This window comes from Cetorhinus maximus, chromosome 8 (genome assembly GCF_964194155.1).
Source record: "Cetorhinus maximus chromosome 8, sCetMax3.hap1.1, whole genome shotgun sequence".
NCBI lineage: Eukaryota > Metazoa > Chordata > Chondrichthyes > Lamniformes > Cetorhinidae > Cetorhinus > Cetorhinus maximus.
Window position 1 is genome coordinate 134,575,471 of NC_135886.1, and position 27,127 is coordinate 134,602,597.

General features: G+C 44.5%; 1 protein-coding gene across 1 annotated transcript in view; it reads right to left on the reverse strand.

Annotated features, from left to right (window-relative positions):
- il1rapl2 (interleukin 1 receptor accessory protein-like 2) overlaps positions 1–27,127 on the reverse strand; it is a 979,321-nt gene that overhangs the window by 775,312 nt on the left and 176,882 nt on the right. The window lies entirely within an intron of this gene.

The following is a 27,127-nucleotide window of genomic DNA, read 5'->3' on the forward strand; positions in this document are numbered from 1 at the left end:
CTTTATTCCTTGGAGCGTAGAAGAATGAGGGGAGATTTGATAGCAGTTTACAAAATTGTGAGGGGTATAGACAGAGTAAATGCGAGTAGGCTCTTTCCACTTAGATTAGGAGAAATAAACACGAGAGGACATGGCTTTAGGGTGAAAGGGGAAAGGTTTAGGGGGAACTTCTTCACTCAGAGAGTGGTGAGAGTGTGGAACGAGCTACCACCTGATGTGGTAAATGCGGGCTCACTATTAAGTTTTAAGAATAAATTAGATAGATACATGGATGGGAGAGGTCTGGAGGGTTATGGACTAGGTGCAGGTCAATGGGACTAGTGGAATAATATTTCGGCACAGACTAAAAGGGCCGAATGGCCTGTTTTCTGTGCTGTAGTGTTCTATGGTTCTATGAAATATATCGCCGTTCCTTCACTGTTGCTGGGTCAAAATCCTGGAACTCCCTGCCTAACGGCAGTATGTGTGTAGCTACACCACATGGACTGTAGTGGTTCAAGGAGGCAGCTCACCACCACCTTCTCAAGGGCAATTAGGGATGGGCAATAAATACTGGCCTAGCCACGTTCACACCCTATCAATGAACCAGGGTATACTTACACAAGACAGCAGGAAGAGGCACTTAAGTGGTCATTAATTGACCACTTAGCATCTCAATTGGCTTATGAATGAGTGGGCCACCTGCCACCGGCTCTGCCACTTGTAAAATATCAGCGGAAGTGGGTAGCCAATGGACATGGCACTCCCCCACTATCTCACTCAATTTTACGCCTCCTCACACACTCCCAATCTGCCAGCCCGCTCCTGGGGCGGGGGCGGTGGGGGGGGGTATAAAATTCCAGTCCATATTTTGATAATTAGGTTGCAATCCCAAATGCTTAAATTACGGGAAAAGTAGTTGCTCATATCCAATTACTGGCTTATCGGTTGTGTTTGTCTGTTTCTACATCCACGTTATTACAGATGTTTCGAGGAAATCGATATTGAAACAGAAAACTCAAGATGTATACACTGAATATTTAGTGACATAAATAAGTTTGTTATGAAACTTTTTTTTAACATAAATAACACAGTTTCATCTGTGATGAAGGGATTTGCCTTTTCATAGGGGAAATAAATTGTTATCTCTCTGTTGGTCAACTAATGAATATTGGGCATTATCTTGTTCAACAAGATCTTTTTGGAGTGAGGAACCTTTGTGGCAGGCACCATTTGTTAGACTTTTTCCCTCACCATTCAGTTGTAAAAATGTAAGTGTTGTAATCCACTGGAAGTGCAAGCTGATAACAGTATGCTGAGCGCAACAGGACATCTGGGACCTTAGTGAACAGCAGGACTGACAGTTTATTTCTTTAGCTCATGAAATTTAAATTTGAGAAAGAAACAGGATATGAGTTGAGGATGGTAAATTAGAGTCAAATCAAATACAGAAAGGGAAATAAAGAGAGAAAAATAAACATAAATAGATGCAAATGAAAAGAAAAAAATGCCAACATTTAAAATGTGACTATTTTAAAACCTTTAACTGTTTGTTATCTGCATGAATGAGATTGGACAGTTTCTGGTCCACAGAGCTCGATAGGCATCGCATTAGCAATTATCAAGTTATTTAAAAAGTGCTCACACTGTTAAGTTCCAAGGCTAACTTTCTGCTGCGAGTTTAATGGGCGATTAATGTACAAATCCAGCGAATACATGAAAATAAAGGGGAGGCTGAGGGTGAAGTGCCGTTTGTGTGAAGCCAGTGGCAGAGTGCTGTAAATCAACCAGCAACTTTGGAGATTTGTACCTAAGGATACCTCTTAATGCCCTGAGCTCACTGGGCGATTTTAATAATGGTGTGTTACAGAATCACAGAATTGTTACAGTGTAGAAAGAGGCCATTTGGCCCATCATGTCCACACCAGCTCTCTGAACATTTTTACTTAGTGCCAATCTCCTGCCTTTTCCCCGTAACCCTGCACATTGTATCTATTTAAATAATCATCCAATGCCCTCTTGAATGCCTCTGCTGAATCTGCCTCCACCACATTTCCAGGCAGTGCATTCCAAACCCCTAACTACACGCTGTGTGAAAAAGTTTTTTCTCACCTCACATTTGCTTCTTTTGCAAAACTCTTTAAAACTGTGCCTTCTGGTTCTCGATCTATTTACAAGTAGGAACAGTTTCTCTATATGTGTCATTAACATATTTTTAGTTTTCCAGCAAGCCTTAACCCAGTGAAGCACTGCCCATATATTCAATGTATTTGAGACAGTATACTTCATTCATAAAGGTGCAATGGCAGATGAGAGAGGCCATTCAGCCCATCCAAGCTCATCCTTCTATAGAAACCTATGTTGCCCTGTCACAACATCTAACTGCCTCTTCACAATGGTTCCTATGTTCCTGATTAACATTCCCAGAAGATCATTTCCAGGTACAGATCACCCTTTACCGGAAGTACTGCTTCTGGAAGTAGACAATTCTACCTAGTGTCTTAACTACTCTTTGAGAAGTCCCCTCTCAATAGCATCCTTTTGAAAGCAGGCAAGTGTAATTGTTCCTGGGAACCAATGAATTAAACTGCTACTGGTTGAGTACAACATGAAACAGGACATTAATTCTGCTTCATGGTGAGGTTGTCAAGTAAATCTTAAGATAGTTCTGCTGCCCTAGAATAACAGATGCGTTTTGACTCAAAGGGTACGTGGAGCTTAAATGATTATAGGAGGTGAATAATGACAATTGGAGTGAAAATATTCTGCAGCAAAGTCCAGACAACAGGGTCGAGAAGAATAAATAGGAAAAAGTATATTTGGTATATATAAATGTCTTCGTGCTATAAGGGACTCAAATGTAAAATAAAATAATGAGTAAACAGTATATAATTCAAGTGAAATATATAAAAGGTAATTAGCATAATATATTATAATGGAAATATTTCTCATTGCAGTTTTCCCCTGGATACTTTTATTTGCCTTTTTGAGGATTTTAGTGATTCATTTTCCTTTTATTTTGTTGAACCAGGACTGATTAGAGAAACCAAGATCAAGTTACAACCCTAAATCATTTTCCGCACAATCTTATTGCTTGAAAGAAAGTTATCTTTTAAGGTGGGGAAATGTTACTATGAAGGAAGACAGATTATCAAGGATTTAATAGTTACTGTAGTGTCAGTCTTAGACGCATAGCATTAAAGCACAGAAAACATTTGCAAAGGGGAACAATGTATGATCCAATTTTTCCACCAGATTGGCCCAGATTTTGTAGTAGGAATAACAGTGGGGCTGTCATCATTATGGATTACATCAGATAGCAGCTTTGAGCATCTGCACATTCACAAAAATTGTGGAAATCAGGAAAAATTTCATTCGCAGCTGCCCTGCTCCTCTGGAAGCTTCACTACACCACATCTGGAGAGACCTGGGGCAGGATTTTTCATTCCACGGGTAGGCGGGCGCGCGCCCGTCCTGAACGGGTGTGAAATAGTGCGCGGTGATGTCGGCCGAGCGTCCCGATGTCATCGCGCACTCTCGCGATCTTTCGGTCGACAGGCGCACGCGCGAGAGGTGGCAGAGCGCCCCATGCACAATTAAGAGGCCTGTTAAGGCCCTTAAGCAATTAATTAAAGTTGCATTTTTTCCTGCCTGCTCAACAGTTTGACTGGCGGGTGGACGAATAGGCCAGGCGGCCTTTGCATTTTTCACGAAACCTCATCCACAGGCGGGATGAGGTCTCCAACGGTTACTAAAAAAAAACCCAGTAAAAATGTTTTAACGTCCTTTTTTACATGTCCGTCTCCATGTGACGAGTCACATGTGGGGACATGTTTACATCACCTGTAAAAGTTTATTTTGATATTTAAAAATCTTCAGCTCCCTGGGGCAGCTCTGTGCCTTCAGGGGGCTTTAAGTGCGTGCTCCCCCCACCACCCCGCATATGCACACTTCAGCACGAGTGCTCATCCCGCTCCCACCCCTGCAGCGCTGAGCGTTTCAGCAGGCCTTTCACACTGGCTACCCATTAATTGGCCAGCCAGTGTGAAATCGTGGTCAGAGCCCGATCGTGGGCGACGGGCACTCTCGCGGCCATTCCCGAGTCCGCCCACCGCGCCCGTCCGACAAGAGGAAAATCCTGCCCTTGGTATTAAAACACATGAAGAGCATGGACCTGCCGTATTTACCTACTAGTTATCCACTAAACACACGAGAAAGGTTAGAGCTTGTTCAATCAGGTGTAAGTCAATTTTTAGCAGTGTCTTAATAACTGCAAAACATCCTCTCTGACCGTGTAAATGTTATTTTAGAAGCGTGGAATCCCATTCCTTCAGATTTTAAGTATTGCTGATTATTTTCTATCTTTTTGTGACTTCACCTTTCCGTCTCCCCTCTCTCAATGAATTCCATTTTTCTTTCACTCCCTTTATTTCACTTTCTGTACATGATTTTACATTGAATTATATATTTTAATTTATACTCCTGGTTTAGACTCTGCGTGTCTCAGTGAGGATTCTTCAAATAATCAGATTGGTGAGGCGCCCTCACGCTTGCCCTCCTCACAATGTTTCCAGATCCCCTGTAGCGGGCACTGCACTGAAAAAGTTCCCATAACTACAAGTTGCTGCTCAAAAGCCCATAAAAAGTCTCTGTTGATTGTTGACAGCACAATGAACAGCGAGTGCCATTACTCCCATGCTGATCACAAAATCCGGGCCATTATCTTTGCAAGCAAAGTAAATCAAAATGTCAGTGTTGCTTTTCTTAACCCTTAGAACCAAAACACAGATTCTCGAAGATTTGATAGCTGTGAATCTTTGATTAGTTCCGGCGACATATTTTTAATCTAAAATTAATTTTAATCTGAACTAACCTCTGTGTTTTGATTTAAAGGGCAGATGAAGTTTGAAGCCAGTGGTTCTCAAACATTGCGTGAAAGGCTGAATATCAATCCCCACGTCCTCCTGGGAAAGCCCTGGAAATGTTAATCTGTTTCTCGGGGCCGATTATCTTTAAGCAATGGTGTTCACTACCGAAACAAAACTAGAGCTATTGCAGAAAACACATTCTAAAAATGGCAAACAGCAGCACAAATAACATCCTCATCCACAGATGAATAAAACATAAATCAGGGTTTTTTTTCCAAACACTGTGCTTGTGTCTATCGCTAAATCAATATAAGTACAAGAGACTTATGCTTCTGTTCTCCCTCCACCTCTCCCATTCTTTATCATCCCTTGACCTTTCCACATTATTTTCACTTACCTTCTCATTTCTTTGTCCTTGTCCACATTCTTTTTTCCTCTCTATTATTGCGCTGACTTTCCCACTGTTTTTTCCCAGCCTGACCATCACACCATTGCTTTATAAAGTTTCTCCAGCAGTTCCTTTCATTTCAGCACCCTTACCTTTCCAATCATAGACAGTATACCTTTAATAATCACTTCTCTTATCACCTTGCACCATAACCTCCGGAGCCCCAAAAAGGATCTCTCATTGGCCCTCTCCTCATCTACATGCTGCCTTTAACAATATTGACCACTGAAACAGGGTTGTCTTCCATAAGTACTCAGGCAATATCCAGTTCTAAATCACTTACCTCAACCCCTCTGCAACCACTGATTTTCAAACTGCCCACCTGGCATTTCCTCTTATATGAGCCAGAACTTCCTTTGGCTAAACATTGAGAAAGGCAAAGCCACCATCTTCAGTCCCCTTCGCAAGCTCCGTACTCTGACCAAAAACTCCAAGGCCAGGATTTTCCGGCCCCACCTGTCGCCGGGATCTTCCGGTCCCCCTGAAAGTCAATGGACTTTTGGCTGACCTGCTGCACCCCTGCAGCGGGTCCTGCCACTGCAGGGCTGGAAAATCCCGGCCCAAATCCCTCCCCTGATCACTTTCAGGTTGAACTCACGGCCTTGATGTTGATTTCAACTCTGAACAGAGTTCCTGACTTCATATTCTTTCCATTATTACTACTGCCTACCTCTATATCCATAACACCCCCTGCCTCAATCCCTACTGCAGCCCCTCAGTTAGATCTTTGTCAGACTCAATTATTTAAAGGTTCTCTCTAGTCTGCCTCTCACCTTCCACTCTCCAAAAACTGGTTCAAAAATCTGCCGTCCATAATCCCATCACAGCAAGTCATGGTTGCTCATGACAACTATCGTTGTAGAACTCTTTTTACTGTGAAGTCATTGGCTTCCAGTCCCCAAATACTTCAAATGTTTATGCTTGCTGTTTGTGTTTAAACTCTGCCATGGTTGTCCTCCTCCCCATCTCTACAACTTACTTAAGCCCAAACGACGTCTCAGTCTTTGTTCCCTTTGCTCTGGCCTTCTGCATTTCCCCTCCCATTGTGCCTAAAGCTGCCTAGGTACCTGTCTCTGGAATTCTCTCCTTATTTCTCTGCACCACTTGTAAGATAATTAACACCCAAGAGCTTGAGAAGACTTTTGTCACTTCACTTAATCTTTCTTTTTGGCTCCGTACTAAATTGAGTTGTAGCCTCGAGAAGATTCTCTACATGAAAAGCTGCTGCATGAGGTTAAGTTTGTTGCTGCCACTTTCATTTTCAACACATGAGGCTAACATTGCCTTGTATTATGAACAAAGAGACAGAGCAGAACTGAGCAGTATTGCTATTGTTGTGGGAAATGATTTTCAGCTATTTTAAGGCTTCGCGAGCTACCTCTTTGGGTTTGTCCTGTTAGTGGGTTGGGATCGCGACTGTGACTCATTCCATCACCACTTGCTCTGATGCTCTCATTGCCCTCCTGGTGCACAAAAAACAGGGATCCAAACTCCCAGCGCAAATTGCTGCCCCAAGCGAAAGGAATGGGGAGGATGTTGATGTCGTGCTCATGTCACTGGACTATTCATCCAGAGGCCCCAGGCTAAAGTTCTGGGGATATGGATTCAAATCCCACCACGGCAGCTAGTGGAATTTAAATTCAATTAATTAAAGCTCGTCTCAGCAATGGTGACCACGGCAACTGTCAACAATTGTCGTAAAAACCCATCCAATTCACTAATGTCCTTTAGGGAAGGAAATCTGCCGTCCTTACCTGGTCTGGTCTACATGTGACTCCAGATCCACAGCAATATGGTTGACTCTTAATTGCCCTCTGAAATGGCCTAGCAAACCATTCAGTTCAAGGGTGATTAGGGCAACAAATGCTGGCCTTGTTAGCGATGCCCACATCCCATGGAAGAATAAAGAAGCAAAGGCGGGTGACTGCTGGAGGGACATATTGCTGACCATAGAAAATGTTAAATGTGAAATATGTAAGAGTTCCCATTCTTCTCTGGGTCAGTATTTTGCTATATTCCAGGAAGAAACAGATGAATTTATGGATCAACTGCCCGAGTGTTCGAATCGTAGTTTGAAAACCAATGGCATAAGATAATTTATCAGTGCTGTAAGTTTATCAATTTCACAATCTCATAAGAACACCGTCCCAGATCACTTCCAACATGTACCTCCATATCCAGAGATTTAAAGAAAAATTGTGTCAGCAGCTAAAACCATTAAAGCACAGAATAGTTTTGACTTTTAATGGCTGTGTAAATTATGATTGCCAAATGGATAAAAAGAAAATTTCACCATGAAGCCACCTGATCTCGCAATGAGTTTACAGAACACTGACTGACAAATTGCCCGAAGTGATGAACGACCTTTGGAATATTCGAACACCATTCCCCCTGAAAACCACAGTAAAACTGTCAGCAGGTGATAACTCCAGATATTTAAGCCCACAGATTCTAGCTCGTTAAAACTAATCAGTTAACATTCAGAGCTCAAGCCAGCATTGCGTTGCATCAATGGCAACGCCGAGCTAACCGAAACATTGCATTTCCTTTGAATTTTCAGTTTTAGACCAAGTGCACAAACCAAACTACCCAGCCAGTGAGCTAAACATTACAAACATTAGCTGTTGCAACCGTGTCAGTCTTTTGAAGAGCTGCATCCGAATGGTTAGATCGGCTTAGCAAGCCTAGGCAAGACGCATAACAGCTGGCTTGCCGGCAGTTAATGGACATTTTTTTTGAATTTAATGGGTTAATTATATCGCACTAATTTGAAGAGATATGTAATTGAATTGTAAAGTAGTAAATCACTTTAAACATAATTAGTGTTTTATCAATTGACATGCATATTCAAACTAGCTGGACCTGAGCCAATGTATACTGAATGTAGGTCTTGACGTAATTTACAAGGCCCTTTCTTTATCCCAGTCAAAGGGGTACATCTGAACTTTGTGTGACTCTGCAAAGCGGGTGATGGCGAATGGGTAACCAGTTTTACAATTTTCTCAATTTTTGCCTCCACTGCCTTGTATACTGATCACACAAAGCTAAAATCTATCCCACTCTGTGATTTACCTTCACATTCATGACTAACCATTCTGTATTATCGCTTCCTTGAGAGTTCAAACTCAATTCATATTCAGAAGGTGTAGGATTCGAACCCAAATCGAGACAGTCCCGGTGAGTGGAAGCTTGATCTCCAGCTCGGAAGTCCGAATTGATATTGAGCAGGGTGCTCATCGGGTGGGTTGCGAGAGCGCACAAAACCCCCTCACCATGGAGGACCTTCTCAAAGGTCTAAAGGTGGTTACAGTCGCAAAAGGAACTTCCATGGCGCCGCCTGAACAGCCTACAAAGCTTTACACTAATGGAACTGTGCTGCAAAGGCAAAGCACAAAGATATGAAAATCACTTTGCAGAACACCTCTCTTCAGTCAGCAAGCATGACCCTGAACTTCCGGTCGCCTGTCATTTTAATTCTCCTGCCCACTTCCACTCCTGACCCGTCTCTCCTTGTTTTCCTACACAGCTCCAATGATGCTGAAAGGAAGCTCAAGGGACAGCACCTCGGATGGAATTTTCCGCTCCCACTAGCAGTGGGAATCATGGTGGAAGGTGGCACTAAGTTTGGCGTGAATAAAAAAGTTAGTTTCCCACCGGTGGAGAATTAGTTTGGAATTTTGTTCTCTCGACTCTGATGACAGGTTAAAGGCGGGCCGAGTTTCTCGCTGAGCTGTGTCGGGAACCACATGTGCATGCATTTGCATCTCATGAATGTTCAGTAAAAGGCCAACTCTCCGGAATTATATTCTCCCTCCAAATTAAGTGCCCCGCCAGCAGATAATTAGAACGGTCTTATTTACGACTGTATGTAAGTGGTGCGCACTTGGCAAGCTTCGCTTCATCCATGACTTGGAGGTCAGCAGATGGCTGCCCTCACCCTCCTTTAATCCTGTAGCTGCTAAATATCGGATGCCTGTAGCAAAAGCTGTGCCAAGATTGGGCACAGAAGGCTTGACCTGTGAGGAGAGCTGAGACAGGTACAGGAATGGGGGTCGGAGGAAACACGAAAGGGGAAGTGTGGGATAGAGACAGGTCTGTTGGGAATGGGGGGAAACATGACAGGGCAAGATGAGATGGAGGTAGGCCTGTTGGTGGTGGTGGTGGTGGTAGTGGTGGTAGTGTGGTGGCAGGGGGATACATGAGAGTGGAAGGTAAGATGGAGACAGGCCTATTGGTGTGGTTGGGGGTGGGGATGCGGTGGGGTGCTATAGAGTTGATTTTCCAGACAAGATTTCTTGGTGGAACCATTGAACTTTATTTAGAAGACAGCAGCAGCTACATGTGTGCACCTAACTATATAACTAAAGTAGAACTCTCTCCTTCTCGTCCCCCATGCTGCTAACTCATTGCTTTACACAGATCATGTGATCTTACAACGCAGGATTATTCTTAAAGCTAGAGTCCTACATTTATCAAAACTATAATTACTACATTCCTCCCCCTTTAACTTTTCTGCACATTTTGTATTTACAAGTATATTTATTTCATGACATTACAATATTTGCACAGGTCATGAAATTACAAGTTCAGTCTTTCAGGTGGTTTCCTGATCCACAACTTTCGAATCTTTTGCAGGAACCACATTCTCTGGAACCGCATTAACATCAGGTACCTCATTAGGCACAGGCAGTTCAGTGTCTTCCACTCTGACAGAGACATCGGGCATGTCAATCCTTGGTTGAGCCACTTCAACAGGTACCACAGGTTCAACAATTGTTACAGGTGGAGCATCACTTTGTTGGGGTATCTCCCTTCTTCTTAAATGATCCACATGCTTATGGGTGATCCAGCCCTCCACATCCACACGGTTCAACAATGGTCCAGTCACAGAGCTTACTTTACCAGGTAACCACTTTGGTCCTCCATCGAAATTCCTTACATATACTGCTTCTCCAACAATAAATTGTCACTCACGGCTATGCAAATCATGAGTAGCTTTTTGGTTCCCTTGACTTTTCTCCACCTTCTCCTCCAAATTGGGAAATATCAGGCTTAGTCTTGTTCGAAAACGGTGCCTCATCAGTAATTCTGCGTACTTTTCCTACGTGTCTTCTTCTCTCTACCAAAGAATTTAGCTTCGACCTTCCTTTTGACTTCACCATTGGCCAGACTTCTCTCAAGTGAAATCTCAACTTGTCTTAGCTCAGTTGTTGAGTTACCCATGATTTCATCATTTACTTGGAAGGTTCTATGACTTTTGATTTAAAAGCCTCTTTAGCTTAATTCGGCTGATTCTTCAACCTTTCTGTCTCTTTTTGTATCTGCTGGCTTCCTCCTGGGACCTTGAACAGTGCTATGTCTTCTCTGCCAACTGGTTCTTCAGTTTTGTTCAGAGTGGCATTTCTGTTTCTCTTCATAATTTTCCAGAGGTACAAACTTTGACCCCATTTTTAAGGGTTTACCATTCACTTGCACTGTGACAATAATTGGCTCTGTCTTTCCAACATTCCAGAAGGAATAAATGTCACAATTGGTTGTTTCTACACTATATTCTCCATTGGGCCTCGTCTGTTGCCTGTTTAAATCTCGCTTTGCAATGTTTCAATATTTTGCCACTTTTGTGACAAAAATAACACTATCTTTTTTAAATTGCCAATCGTTAGGGGTATGATTGTTTCCACGTTGATAAAAATTAGTTTTCGAGTTTGCTGCTGAGCTGTTTCTTCTAAGTTTTCGGGTAGCGGGGGCTGTTTCCCGCTTTGCGGCAGAGTCCTGGCTTTTCACGCCATTTTCGGCTGACTGTTCCCGCCCAACGAGGAGAACGGTGCCATCTTGGGCACCTTGAATCGCATGTGAACCCTTTACAGCGCTTTCCATCGCAAATGCTACTTCTAACGCTTTCTTAAAATCAAGATTCACTTCAGCCAGTAATCTTTGCGAACAGCATCCTCCTGCAAGCGATCCCTGAGCGTGTCTTCCAGGGTTTCACCAAAATCACAATATTCCGTCAGTTGTTTTAATTTCACCACGTAGGTAGCAATGATCTCTCCGGGGGGGCCCTATTCCATGAATTGAACCTAAATCTCTGCATTGTGACTGAGGGCTTGGGTTGAAAATGTCCCTTAATGAGGTCTATTAATTCACTGAAAGTCTTTGAATATGCAGCACTGGGGGCCATCAGGCTTCGAATTAAACTGTACGTCTTGCTCCCACAAATATTCAGGAAAATCGTTTTCCTCTTTTCCTCCCCCGTGATTTTGTTGGCTTGAAAGTTAAATCGCAAGACATTCTCTATACTGCCTGCGGCTGGCTCGACGGGGTCGATTCTGCCAAACTGTGGCACCTCGGATGAGTATATCTTGCTTTCCTTTTAATTATCTTAGATACTCACAATCGTTGGGCGAGGGACAGTACTGGACCTGATTTATCTTCATCGCCAGTTTGTTATAGAGTTGATCTTCCAGGCAACTTTTCTTGGTGGAAACATTGAACCTTATTTCCAAGACAGCAGCAACAGCAACTACATGTGTTCATCTAACTCTATAACTAAAGCAGAACTCTCTCCTAGAGGTTCCCCGCGCTGCTAACTCATTGGTTTACACAGATCAAGTGATCTTACAACACAGGATTATTCTTTAAGCTACAGTCCTACGTTTATCAAAATTGTAATTACTACATGGGGAGAAACTTGAAAAGGGATGGTGAGATGGAGACAGGCCTGTGGGCTGGTGGGGTGGGGGTGATGAAACATGAGAGGGGAGGTAAGATGGAGACAAATCCAGGGGGTGGTCAAGGAACAGAGTGGAAGAGTGAAAGACTGCCCAGAGACAAGAGTTAAAAGACTGTCCATGGAGCAGTGAAAGACGGCCTGGGGGCAAAAGTTAAAAGACTGTCCGGGGTAGGTTCAGAGACTGTCCTGGGGCTGAGGCTATGGTATTGGGGGCATTTTTCAGAGACTGTCCTGTGGCCATACAGGCTATGTTAAAGTGCTTTGCATGGCACGCATGTCTTGGCCCCAGTTTTAGGTGGGGGAAGGCCTCACTGGGCCGTGACGGTCATGCACAGAATAGTGTGTAGTGTGTGGCCAGTTACCTAAGGTCCTGGGGGCTCAAATCATGGTATTGGGAGACAGAGGGCACAGTAATGTTCAGGGGAGGCTTCTGGATTCTGTATGTCTGTAGCTGAAAAGTCATGGGAGTTGTGGGGGGGTGGGGTGGTGTGTGGTATTGGATGGTCTCACGGAGGTAGTCCTGAAAAGTAAGTGTGCGTTTGGCCTCAAGGAGGGGAGGGGTCAGGTCAACAAAGGCATGGGGACATCAACATTGAAGGGATCATGGCAGAGAACAGAAATATCAACATGCACAATGATGGGGTCAAGGGTAACAGGAGAGGCTGGATAGTGACAGAAGGAATGGGAATGAGGAGGCAGTGACAGGAGGAACTTGGTGGGTGATATCGGGAGGTTGGACGCTGTCCCCGTTTACAGAAGTGAAGAGCACCACGTTCACAATCACTGACGAATGATGCAGCTGGAAAAACAAGTCTGAAAAAAGCAACGTGGGAGGGGTCTCACGGCATGGGACAGGAGTTCAGCACAACAATTTTAAGCCGATTGAAGGGGAATGTTAATAATTTCCTGCTCAAACCATGGAGATCATGGCTCAGCTGGGTGCTGGACTCAAGGGTCTAATGAACAAGCCTTGTTCCTTTACTAATAGTGCTCGTTCAGGCGAGAATCTATGACGTTTTGGTGCTGCAGTGCAGTTAGTCCCTCGATTGGCACCACATCCACAAGCGATCGCTCCCTCCACCACCGACACACAGTAGCAGCAGTGTGTACCATCTACAAGATGCACTGCAGGGATTCACCAAGGGTCCTTCGACAGCACCTTCCAAACCCACGACCACTACCATCTAGAAGGACAAGGGCAGCAGATGGAAAGGAACACCAACAGGAAGATCCCCTCCAAGTCACTCACCATGCTGACTTGGAAATATATCGCCGTTCCTTCACTGTCGCTGGGTCAAAATCCTGGAACTCCCTTCCTAACAGCACTGTGGGTGTACCTACACCACATGGACTGCAGCGGTTCAAGAAGGCAGCTCACCACCATCTTCCCAAGGGCAACTAGGGATGGGCAATAAATGCTGGCCCAGCTAGTGAAGCCCACATCCCGTGAATGAATAAAGATAAACTGGCACATGAGACATGGGTGCTGCACAGAAGCCAAATGGACTCTACAAGCCTCAATGTTCCCAATGTACTGATCATGGCATTCAGGGCACCATGCTTACAATCATGACATAAGTACAAAGATTCGGTATCAATAATTATTGTCTAGGCTACTGGAGGGGAACTGACAATAGCCCGACTGAAGCACATGGATCTATTGAGCCTAATGAAGACCCTCATTGTGTAGGTGCAGTCATGTCTGAGTGGACGCTTAGCCACCTGTTGCCCTCCAGGATGTAATCATGCTGCAAAGGGTGGCCTGGAGATGCCATGTACAGTCCGAAGGCAGGTCAAGGGCTAGAGACTGGAATCTTGGCTTGGAGATGGAGGGAGATCATTCAATGGAAACTACCATTGATTGCTCAACTGTATCCATTCTCAGATACAAGGAAGAGTGGAGAATGCAGGCTGCAGGCAACGCTGCCTCATTGATAGCTGTGATTAGAATGAGGGTAGAAGGGCCCGCTGCTGATGGGCACAGCTCTGGGAAGACCATTGCCCTGAGGAGCAAGAGCCAACGGGGCCCCTGGAAGTCCCATTGCTCCTGAGGAGGGTCAAAATCCATGAAGATGTTTGTAAGAGAGATAGCGTGCATTTGCATTTTTTGAATAGGGTATTCAAGAAGTGGGGTGAAAATTGATGCCTTTCTAGCAGCTACCAAGAAATTTGTTCATATTACAAATAAAATTGGTACAATGAATGGGGTTTCATTGTTAAAAGGTAAAGTTCAAAGAGACTGGTGAGACAATGAGAATTTGAATTCAATCAGTGGTGGTAGGTATAACTTCAGTAGTTTTCGGGTATGCAGAGCAGAGGCAATGTAAGATCAAAAGGCAGCTGCAAGCCTCCAACTGGCTCCACAGTGAAAAGAACCTAATTTTGAATTCGTAAGGTGAAAATGCTTTGCCTGGTGTCTGGTTAAGTATATGGGTTGCTGTTGCCACAATGGAGATTAGATTGGAAATTTGTTAAAAGTTATGATAGTAGTAATTTGTAGCCATGTGTACATATATTTTAACCTCCATAAATTAATAAAATGTTTCATTTAGTTTAATGTAAAACCTCGAGAACTAGTGGTCTGATTCCTGAGTTTAGAATCACATCTCAAACATAACACTTAAATTATTGGTTATGACAGTTGTTTAAAGTTTCCCTCTGGGATTTTTAAAAATAACTCAGCTTTACCAACTGCATCGGTCATAACACCCAAGTCCCAGAGTATTGGTCCAGTGACAATACCAGTATGCCACCACCTCCCTTACACATGTCAGTGTGATACCAGCTTATTAAGGTGGCTTGAACAAAGAAAACATGCTTCCATGGTTTGCACTCGGACTTCTCGAAAGGGAGCATCATCCAGAGGGGTCCATCTCTCCAATTGGCTGCTCACATGGATGAATAATGCAGAGGCATCATCTTGCTACTGACCCCCAATAGCCCTTCGCATATCAGGACGCAGTGACCTGTAACTCCACATCATGCACCCAAATCTGCGAGGTTTGTTTGCATTGTCCTTACAGAGAATGTCTCACCAGAACCATGGTTTGATTAGTTTCAAACACTCAGGACCCTGCATTCATCAGAAGCCTGCCAAGTTTCTGTCCTGGGTGACCTTGGGATTAGGGAGAAATGTGGCCCAGTCAGTGTTGACACAACAGTCAAGGACAACTTCTATATATAAAAACAAAAAACTACTGCAGATGCTGGAAATCCAAAACAAATACAGAATTACCTGGAAACTCAGCAGGTCTGGCAGCATCGGCGGAGAAGAAAAGAGTTGACATTACAAGTCCTCATGACCCTTCAGCAGAACTGAATAATATTAGGAGAGGGGTGAAATATAAGCTGGTTTAAGGTGAGGAGGTGGGGGGAGAGAAGTTGGGGGGAGGGTGATTGTAGGGACAAGCAATCAGTGATAGGAGCAGATAATCAAAAGATGTCACAGACAAAGGAACAAAGTGGTGTTGAAGGTGGTGATATTATCTAAACGAATGTGCTAATTAAGAATGGATGGCAGGACACTCAAGGTACAGCTCTATTGGGGGTGAGGTGGAAAGACTGACAGGACATTAAAGCTATAGATTTTAAAATAATGGAAATAGGTGGGAAAAGAAAAATCTATATAAATTATTGGAAAAAACAAAAGGGAGGGGGAAGAAACGGAAAGGGGGTGGGGATGGAGGAGGGAGTTCAAGATCTAACGTTGTTGAATTCAATATTCAGTCCGGAAGGCTGTAGTCGGAAGATGAGGTGCTGTTCCTCCAGTTTGCGTTGGGCTTCACTGGAACAATGCAGCAAGCTAGGACAGACATGTGGGCAAGCGAGCACGGTGGAGTGTTAAAATGGCAAACGACAGGGATGTTTGGGTCTTTCTTGCGGACAGACCGCAGGTGTTCTGAAAAGCGGTCAAAGCTCCAGCATGATGCCACCACCAAACACATGTTCCCTTCACCCCCCCTGGCGGCATTCCGTAGGGATCATTCCCTCCGGGACATCCTGGTCCATTCCTCCATCACCCCCTACTCCTCAACCCCCACCTATGGCACCTCCCCATGCCCACGCAAAAGATGCAACACCTGCCCCTTCACTTCCTCTCTCCTCACCGTCCAAGGGCCCAAACACTCCTTTCAAGTGAAGCAGCATTTCACTTGCATTTCCCCTAACTTAGTCTACTGCATTTGTTGCTCCCAATGCGGTCTCCTCTACATTGGAGAGACCAAACGCAAACTGGGTGACCACTTTGCAGAACACTTGCGGTCTGTCCGCAAGAAAGACCCAAACCTCCCTGTCGCTTGCCATTTTAACACTCCACCCTGCTCTCTTGCCCACATGTCTGTCCTTGGCTTGCTGCATTGTTCCAGTGAAGCCCAACGCAAACTGGAGGAACGGTACCTCATCTTCCGACTAGGCACTTTACAGCCTTCCGGACTGAATATTGAATTCAGCAACTTTAGATCTTGAACTCCCTCCTCCATCCCCACCCCCTTTCCGTTTCTTCCCCCTCCCTTTTGTTTTTTCCAACAATTTATATAGATTTTTCTTTTCCCACCTATTTCCATTATTTTAAAATCTATACCTGTAATGCCCTGTCAGTCTTTCCACCCCACCCCCACTGGAGCTGTACCTTGAGTGTCCTGCCATCCATTCTTAATTAGCACATTCGTTTAGATAATATCACCACCTTCAACACCACTTTGTTCCTTTGTCTGTGACATCTTTTGATTATCTGCTCCTATCACTGCTTGCTTGTCCCTACAACCACCCCCCGCCAACTTCTCTCCCCCCACCCCCCCACCTTAAACCAGCTTATATTTCACCCCTCTCCTAATATTACTCAGTTCTGTTGAAGGATCATGAGGACTCGAAACGTCAACTCTTTTCTTCTCCGCTGATGCTGCCAAACCTACTGAGTTTTTCCAGGTAATTCTGTTTTTGTCAAGGACAACTTCTCCCCTTCATAGACCCTACTGAGGAGTTAGGAGAAGTGCAAAAGCTTCGCTTACAGAGCATGACAGTCCTCAGCATTGTTTAGCTCACCTCCTTACCTTCCTAGATCAGCGTCATGCATGGGGGGAGTGAGAACTAATCATTGGAATGACGTTCAGCTTTAAATGGGACAAGTTGCAGAGTGGCCTGAAAGCCTATGGTGCTCTTTCGATAATACTTTTTCAAAAATTCACTCTCATAAAATAAATGCCATTGCAAAGAATGCTTTGGAGAAGTGACTGTATCGTGAGTCACAGGAAAAAATTGTGCCATCCACAAAGAACAGACATCAGCGTGACATAGCAGGATAATCACAAACTTTCTTCAGCAATTCTCCTGATGCCAAATAATGTTTGCCTGAGATTTAAGGGTGACAGGTGTATTGACCACCCACCATTGTCACGAATGATGTGCCTTTGCTGACGTTGCAGATGTGGAAGTAGAGGCTGCTCACTGTGGTGGGATTGTGTGAGAATTAAAGCAACTGAAGATCCAGATGGGAATTCATTGGGGGATATGTGTTTGACCCTTGATTGAACACGTGGCCTTGAATCACATAGATTAGGCATTGAATCCATGAGACTTGCAGAAGGATTAATGTAAAATTTATCTACAGAATGAAAATTATATACAAGAGTGAACACCTGTGCCACCAGTATACATTCAAAACTTCTTAATTTTTCTAGCCCTACCGCTATATCGAGGTGCAGCCCTGACATCCACTGCAAAGATGGACGCAGCCTGCCCTGTCATCTCAGAAGACTTTGGTGGGCACCCTCTGGTGGTCCGAGGCCTGGAGGGCCCCAGCCTGCTAAGGGTCTCCTAGTTACGGGCAGGTGCACCCTCCTCAGCCTGGCCTGCTGGTGTTGATGGGGTCACTGGCAGAGGGGAGTTGGAGTGGCAGGGCACCCCTGGAGTGTACTCGGTGGAGCCCCTAGGGTGCGTGGCTGGCTCTCCTCCTCCTTATGGGTGCCCGATGGCTCCTCCCTGACTCCCTGAGGAAAAGGCTCACCTGAAAGGCTGCCCCTTCCCCCTCTCGCCTAGCCATTGCTGAAACACACTCAACGCACTCAGAGCGATGGTGTGCAGGTCCAAGCACAATTCTGCAGAAACTGCTGGATCTGAGTCTCCAAATCAGCTGCCATTCTTCCAATGGAGACTTCAACGCACTCACACGCTGGAGCCACAACATCAGACAGAACGTGGACAGACTCCTCCATCCTTTGATCCAGTCTGCTGATGGCCCCTGACAACTCTGCCTGTCTTTGCATCTCCAACATCTCTCTTAGAATCATAGAAACATAGAAAATAGAAGCAGGAGTAGGTCATTCGGCCCTTCACCCCTGCTCCGCCATTCAGTATGACCTTGGCTGATTCTTTATCTCAACGCCATATGCCCCACTCTCTCCCCATACCCCTTGATGCCTTTAGAGTCTACAAATCTATTTCCTTTTTAAATATATTCAGTGACTTGGCCTCCACAGCCTCTGTGGTGGAGAATTCCACAGGCTCACCACCCTCTGAGTGAAGAAGTTTCTCATCATCTCAGTCCTAAATGGCCTACCCCGTATCCTGAGATTGTGACCTCTTGTTCTAGACCCTCCCAGCCAGAGGAAACATCATCCCTGCATCCAGTCGGTCCAGCCCTGTCAGGATTTTATACATTTCAACAGGATCCCCTCTCATTCTTCTAAACTTCAGTGAATACTGGCCTAGTCAGCCCAATCTCTCCTCATACAACAATCCTGCCGTCCCAGGAATCAGTCTGATGAACCTTCGCCGCACTCCCTCTATGGCATTTATATCCTTTCTTAGGTAAGGAGACCAAAACTGCACACAACACTCCAGGTGTGGTCTCACCAAGGCCCTGTACAGCTGCAGTAAGACATCCTTGCTCCTGTACTCAAGTCCTCTCACAATGAGGGCCAACATACCATTTGCCTTCTTAACTGCTTGCTGTACCTGTTTGCTTGCTTTCAGTGATTTGTGTACAAGGACACCCAGGTCGCTTTGTACATCAACATTTCCCAATTTATCACCATTTAAATAATACTCTGCCATTCTGTTTTTCCTACCAAAGTGGATAACTTCACATTTATCCATGTTATACTGCGTCTGCCATGTATTTGCGGACTCAATCAACTTGGCTTGTAGCCTCTTAACATCCTCCTCACCGTTCACATTCCCACCTAGTTTTGTGTCGTTAGCAAATTTGGAAATATTACATTTGGTTCTCTCATCCAAATCATTGATATATATTGTGAATAGCTGGGGCCCAAGCACCAATCCCTGCGGTACCCCACTTGTCACCGCCTGCCATTCCGAAAAAGACCCATTTATTCCTACTCTCTGTTTCCTGCCTCCTAACCAATTCTCAATCCAATTCCAGAAGCTTGTCATTGGACTGGGTGTCAGCAAGGGCCTGGTCCCCAGAATTCCTCGGTATGTCAGAGACCTCAGCTGTCACTGCCTCCACCTACTGTGGACCCGTGTCAGTGAGGTTATCACCAAAGTCTGAACTCAAGCCTTCTCTAGAAGTAGGTCACACCAAGATGCATGTATCTGTGCTGGTCAAAGGTGCAGGTGGATGCAGCTAATGCCATTTATACCTCTACTAGAGGCATCTTTTGGTTCTTGTCCTGCCCCATTACCATCTCCTCTTGCCTTGGACCATCATCACTTTTGCTGTTTAATCTCTCCCGTCCACCAACCCATCACTGACTTTCCCTTTTATTCTTTCCCAGCCTCTGCAGTTGTATGAGGCACCCAGGCCAAAGATGAGTGATGGTGGGATGTGGAGTGCAGGAGAGGAGAGGCAAAGGAGATCAGAGGCAAGGGCAGAGAGCTGGCTTTCCCTCGTGGTGACTCCCCCGCCTGCCACTGGTTGAAAACCATCGGGGCAAGATGAGGCCCTTAAGTAGGGCATTAATTGCCAATTTAAAGGCCTCAAGTAGAGCCTGGGTAGGATAGCACCCACAAGCCTTCCCGCCCCAGACTCAATCAGACGGAGGCAGGAAGGCGGTGGGGTCCCCATCTTGCACCCTGCAACCTGATTAAATGCCCCCCAAATCCAAACTCACTGCCGGGGCTGTGGGGAGGCATTAAATTTTGCCCCTAGAATATACAAGAGATGGAAGTGGGGGTGTTGGTGGGGGGGGGGGGGGGTGGAGGAGTAGTGGGAGGGCGTGGTAATGGGGTGGGGGGGAAAGAAAAAAAAATAACTGTTCCCTAATTGATGGTCATGCATCTTGCAGGGATATAAATTTGGCATTCATTCTTAGGTTTATGGTATGTATTTTCTCAAGATATGCATCAGCTTAGCTCAATTTTGAATGGAAGTGTGCAGTGTTTGCTGAAATGGCCCAAATCAGTGTTTCCTTCATGGACATAGAAGCAATAAAGATAGAGAATTATATAATGGACCAAAATTGTGTGAAAGAAATGTAATCAAGAGTTAGATGCAAACTACTCAAGAGGCAAGAAAGGTGTGTGGGACTTGGACTTGGGGAAATTATTGAGGATGGATCTGCAAAATCTTACCACATAACTCTTCTATAATACCAGACCTGTTGTCTTCGCAAACCGGTATCGGTTTATAATAGCAAACAGACTGTCTTACCCATATTGCTTCAATATCAAAGCTACAGTATTCTCAAGCTGGCCATTCGTTAAATGAGTCCAATGCTCTGGCCTAAGCATCTTTCCTGCCAACCTACTTCACCAGTTAGATGGAATTGCTTTGGTGACATTTTTTCAAATTTTGTTACAAAACCAGTGAGAATAAACCAACCATCCCTCACATATCAGTGATTTGAGGCTGAATTTTGCTGTCGGTGAGCAGGGGGCAGGGTCCGCTCGCCGACGCACAAAATGACGCGGAATGACGTTGGGGGAACTCCTGACATCATCCCGCCCCATTTAAATCTTCAGGAAGGTGGACCCGCAGCAAATTCAGCTGTGGGCCCGCCGACCTGTCAATGGCCAATTGAGGCCAGTGACAGGATCATTAAAACAATTAAAGGACCTGCCCGTCCAACCTTAAGGCAGGCGGGTCGGCCAGGAGCCCCAGCGGGGAATCGAAAAAACATGAAACCTCATCCAGCGGCGGGATGAGGTTTCATGTAGGGTTTTAAAAAGTGTAATATAGTTTTTGTGAAATTTATTAACATGTCCCATCTCGTGTGACATTGTCACATGAGGGGGACATGTTAAGGATTTTTTTTTTCTATTTTTAATGTTTGTGCAACTGTCAGCGATCTCCCTGAGGCATCATTTAGCCTCAGGGAGATGTGCGCTCTTTCATGCGCATGCGCAAAAGAGCATACTCTTGCATTTGGGGAATTCACCCCATAGCACATCCCGCCGGGCGTCACGCTGGGCGGGCCTTAATTGGCACTGAAAATGGCGGCGGGGCCCGCTTCTCTGGCGGGAATCGGCTTCCCGCCCGCCGGAGATTGGGTCAGACCCGCCCGCCCGACAGGCAGAAAATTCTGCCCCATGTGTCTTTAAAGGTGGGGGCGGGGGGCAGGGGAAGGGGGACTAGATTGTGTCCCTGCGGGGCCACGCTTGATTGGCTCAATGTTTATAGTGCACCCTCTTGTGACAATCGCTAAACTGCCATTGATCCTCTGTGTCTGGGCTCCTCTGAAATTAGGTAATTAGCCCTGGTCCATGAGGGACCATAGGCATCTCTCTCTCTCTGTAAGAGAGGAAAACAATTGGTTATGTAGCTTGAGATTCACCACTCTCCACCAAGGGTGGAGCAAGGCAAAATGTAGGCCACCATGAACCAACACAGCCTAAGATTGAACCCTAGCTGTTGGTATCATTCTGCACCACATTATAGCTATTTAGCCAACTGAGCTGATTAACTCCCACACCTCTGAAATTAGGTATCCAGATACTGGAACCCAGCCAGTCTGAGATCAACACCTTGCCTCTGAGTCATTTGCATCTAATGCTTAATTAAATTACTTTAATGCGATTTTTGTTCGTTATATAAATAGGGCAGAAAGATGCAATGGGGTTTCTTTGCCCTAACTAGAACAAAGAATAAAAGTATCAGGCACTGTGATTCTGTGTTTATTACAATATCACCAGTGGCAGTCTCAAATTTTGGAGAAGAAAATGAGGGCTCCAGAGCATTGTGTATCAGTAGTGATTCAGTTGGTTGCACACTTGCCTCTAAGTCAAATGTTTGTGGGCTCAAATCCCACTCTGGGACTGGATCACAAAAATCAAAGCTGACCCTCCAGTGTAGTAACTGTGGGAGTGCTGCACAGTTAGAGGTGCTGTCATTGGGTGATATGTTAACCAAGTCCCTCTCTCATCTCTCAGGTGGATGTGAAAGATCCCATGTGCTAAGTGAAGAAGGACAGGGAAGTTCATTCCCTGTATCCTGGTCAATATTTATCCCTCAATCAAGATCAGATGGTTCGGTCATTACCGCATTGTAGTTTATAGGAGCTTGCTGTGTGCAAATTGGCTGGTTCACCTGGTTGTTTGGTCTTTTTCCTGTGCCTTTCAGTTTAAAACATTTGTGCTCTGTAACTTTATGGAAGTGAGAGCTGATATAAGCAAGGGCAACAGGGAATCTCCTTAACCAATCTAATTTAGGGATTGAAGAAAAAAACAGTGGAGTGATGGAGAACAAGGGTGATTTGAGTGAGTGGATTCACTGTCATATCTAGCACAGGAAGAGAATTAAAGGTCCTGATAATAACTATGGGGCATGGTGGCGGGGAGAGGGATCTTTAGGTGTTGGAAGTTCGACAGAATCTCAAGCCTTTTTTTTATATGCATGTTACCCGGCTACACTTAGCTTGAGAAGATGGCTGGAGGCTGGGGAATGGAGCAGAGGTAAGTCAGGCATAAGAGGAAGGTTACAGAGTGAGGTGAACATCAGAGAGGAATTTAGTGATTGGATATCGAAGAGACGTAAGTCACGTATCGGGGGGACCAGATTATAGGGAGAGGTCAGCTAATCGTGGGGAGGGGAGTAGGATTTGCTTGGTGGCTCAATGCGTAAGTGCTCCAGCCCACAAGCAGTGCTCTGAAGGCTCCTGTCTTGCCTCTCTTCAGTTACCTCATTTCCTGAGGCTTGGGAAACATGGCCTGCAGGCATTAAAAGTAAAACTCTTGAAAATTGGAGGCATAGAGCATCATTAGTGACAGACCCGCCTCCTGGGAGCATGTTAATTACCCAATCTTCAACCTGCCTCCATTAAAACAGTTGAAGTCCTGTCCCAGAGTTTAAATCAATTTTACCCTCCTTCTCATTCTTGAAAGTTAAATTCCCCCCAAAGAGAGGGGGAAAAAGGATTTACTTAAGAGACAGAAAGGGAAAAAAAACCAACAAATTTAAAGTTTGATATTTTTTAAAAAATCTCCAACAACAATTCACTACCTGTAGGAATGCAAGTCCAGACTTTTATTGTTCACTTTTTTGGTCCGAAAGGTTGTTGGTTGGCAGTCATTAACAATTGTCACATTGTTAAAAAGGCACTTACATAATTATAGACTGGACTTAATTTTCTGTGGTGAGCTTAATGAACAATTAATGTGCAAAAGCAACAACTTCATGAAACTCAGGGGAGGTTGAGGACAAAATGCTGTTTTTGCAAAGCTGTCCGTGGGTCTGCACAAATCGCCCAGCAACTTGTGGCCATTAGTAATTCAAGGAAAAAGACTTGCATTTAAATAACACCTTTTATGACCAAAAGCACTTTGCAACCAATGAAATACTATTGAAGTGGAGTCACTAGTGCAATAAAGGAAATGTACAGGCAGCCAATTTGCACACAGCAAACACCCATAAAAAGCAATGGATAACAACATAACTTTTTTTTGTCATATTGTTTGAGGGATAAATATTAGCCTGGACACCAGCCTCCGATCTTTGAAAACTGCCATGGGATCTTTTACATCTAACTGAGAGGATAGGAGGGGGCCTCAGTTTAATGTTTCATTCAACAATGGCTCCTTCAAATGTGTAGCACTGCACTGTCAGCCTAGATGTTTATGTTCACGTCCTGGAGTGGGACTTGAACACACAACCTTTTGACTCAGAGGTGTGAGTGCTACCAATTAAGCTGCTTTCACCCAGCCACACATAGTGGGCCAATTTTCAACAGATACCTACCCAAAAGTGATATTATGTAGAGCTGAGGACCTTTTTTTTTTAACCCCTTTCTTGCCTGAACACATTGGGACCTATCTTAACTCTGTGCAACTTGGTGGATTTTGAAAGGATTAAAATTCGGCCTAATAGCAACTCTTCACCCCATGCAGCAATCACATAGGCCAGAATTTTTACCTCGACAGGCGGGCGGGCCCCACCGGCTCGGCGTTGGGCGGACAGCCGAACTCCGCCACCGAAACAGGGCCCGTTGCCATTTTGAGTGGGTGGGCCAATTAAGGCCCGCCCAGCGGCCTGCCCGACAGGAAGTGCGCTCTTTTGCGCATGCGCATGAAAGCGCACATCTCCCTGAGGCTAAGTGTTGTCTCAGGGAGATTACTGACAGTATAAAAATCTTTAAAAATAGAAAAATATTAAAATTATTAACATGTCCCCCTCATGTGACACTGTCATATGAGGTGGGACATGTTAATAAGAAGCACTCAAACTTTATTGAAGTTTTTAAAAACAGACATGAAACCTCATCCCGCCGGTGGATGAAGTTTCATGTATTATCAGAAGCCCGCTGGGGCTCCTGGCCTGCCCACCAGCCTTAAGGTTGGATGGGCAGGGCATTTAACAAGCTTAATTATCCTGTCAATGGCCTTAATTGGCCATTGACAGGTCGGTGGGCGGACAGCTGATTCCGCTGTCCGCCTGCCTTCCTCAATATTTAAATGGACCGGGATGACATCGGGGTTCCTCCCAACATCATCCCGTGTCATTTTCCCGTCGGCGAGTGGGCCCTGCCCCCAAATTGCCGATGGGAAAATTCTGCCCATGCAGTATTTCCCCTCAGTGTCATGGGGCCACAGCAGTAAAATGTAACATCTAAGCCTTCTATCCTTACCAATCAGCTAATGTAGCCTTCTGTTCTGTACAGTGCATTCCCAAACTAAGGGCTGGGTTTTATCAAGTGGGCAATGCTCCTGAGAGGAGACGGGTTATAGCATTAGTAAACAGATTTGCAAAGGGTAGAAAACATTTAGCTATGGAATCTAATTTTAACTGAATAAATTAGAAAGATCCAGATTGATTTTGGAATAACCTCTTGTAATTGACTAACATGCACTGAGAAAGGAAGTTACTGGTCTCTTGTTTGCAATGAGTATTGGACTAAATTGACAGAAGCTTTCATTGTATATTATCTGAAAGAGTGGCTCGAGACCTAGTTCATTAAGTTAGGAGGAGATATATAACCAGTTACATTTCAATCTGAGGCAAGAATCCTTGCAATCATAAATGAATATGCTCAGTTATTAAAAGAGTTAGGAAAAACATTAAGGCTCTGGCATGTCATCCGCAATCAGATGAATCATGTTCAAATGATGGATCACAACAGCAGTCACAATACTGTCCAGAAAAGCAAGTTTCCCCTGTAGACTGTAAGTCAAGCAAATTCTAACTTGCTACCCTGTAACTCAACTGCCTATTGAACAATTCCATTTATTGCACAATTCAGTTCCTCACCAGTGAGCACACAATTCCCCTTAGTGCTCAGTCTCTTCAATTATCCTTTGTTAGGCTGAGTTCTATTGGCTGAAGTAACAATGCAGTGATTACAGCATTGTTACATTCACTCAAAAAGATATAAATTTATGTAGTGCTTTCTCATTACCAATTTCTTGTAAAGCACTTCCCACGCAACGAATGTCTTTGGAGAACACTATTTGTTGCCATCTTGAAAAATGTCACCGACTGCAGTGAGATAAATGATCAGTTAATGTGTTTTTGCTGTTGTTGGTTGAGGGGGGAGTGGACATGTAGCGAAATGTGTAAGATAGTGAGAAATTTGTAACCCATTTTAACAATTTCTCTCATTTTTCAAGTTTCATTTAATAATTTGGGACCATGATATTTTTATACCTCCAACTACTAAGAACATAAGAAATAGGAACAGAAGTAGACCATTCGGCCCCTCGAGCCTGCTCTGCCATTCAATAAGATCATGGCTGATGTTCTTGTGTTTCGATTTCCACATTCCCATCTAACCCTGATAACCTTTGATTCCCTTGCCTAACAAGAATCTATCTACCACCGCCTTAAAAATATTCAATGACCCCACCTCCACCGCCTTCTGAGGCAGAGAGTTCCAAAGTTGCACAACCCTCTAAAAGAAAAAAAAATTCTCCTCATCTGTCCTAAAAGAGCGACCCCTAATTTTAAAACAATGCCCCCTAGTTCTGGACTAACCCACAAGAGGAAACAACCTTCTGACATCGACCTTGTTAATACCATTCAAGATCTTGTATATTTCAATCAAATCACCCCTCGCTCTTCTAAACTCCAGTGGAAACAAGCCCAGTCTGTCCAAACTTTTCTCATAAGATAGCCCACTCATTCCAGGTATCAATCTAGTAAACCTCCTTTGAACCGTATCCAATGCATTTACATCCTTCCTTAAATAAGGAGACCAAAACTGCACACAGTATTCAAGGTGCAGTTTCACCAATGCCCTGTATAGCTGAAGCATAACATCCTTACTTTTATGTTCAATCCCTCTCATAATAAAGGACAGCATTCCATTAGCCTTCTTAATTACTTGCTGTACCTGCATACTAACTTTTTGCAACTTGTACTAGAACACCTAGATCCCTCTGCACCTCAGAATTATGCAGCCATTCTCCATTTAAGTAATACTCTACTTTTTTGTGTTCACTTTGGCAGGAAGAACTTCATATTTTCCCACATTAAACTCCATTTGCCAGATCTTTGCCCCCACTCACTCAACCTATCTATGTCCATCTGGAACATCCTCATGTCCTCTTCACAACATGCTTTCCTACCTATTTTTGTGTCATCTGCAAATTTAGCTACTATACCTTCACCCCCCCTCATCTAAGTCATTGATGTAAATCGTAAAAAGTTGAGGCCCCAGTACAGGGCCCTATGGGACTCCACTTGTCACATCCTGCCAATCAGAAAAGGCCCATTTA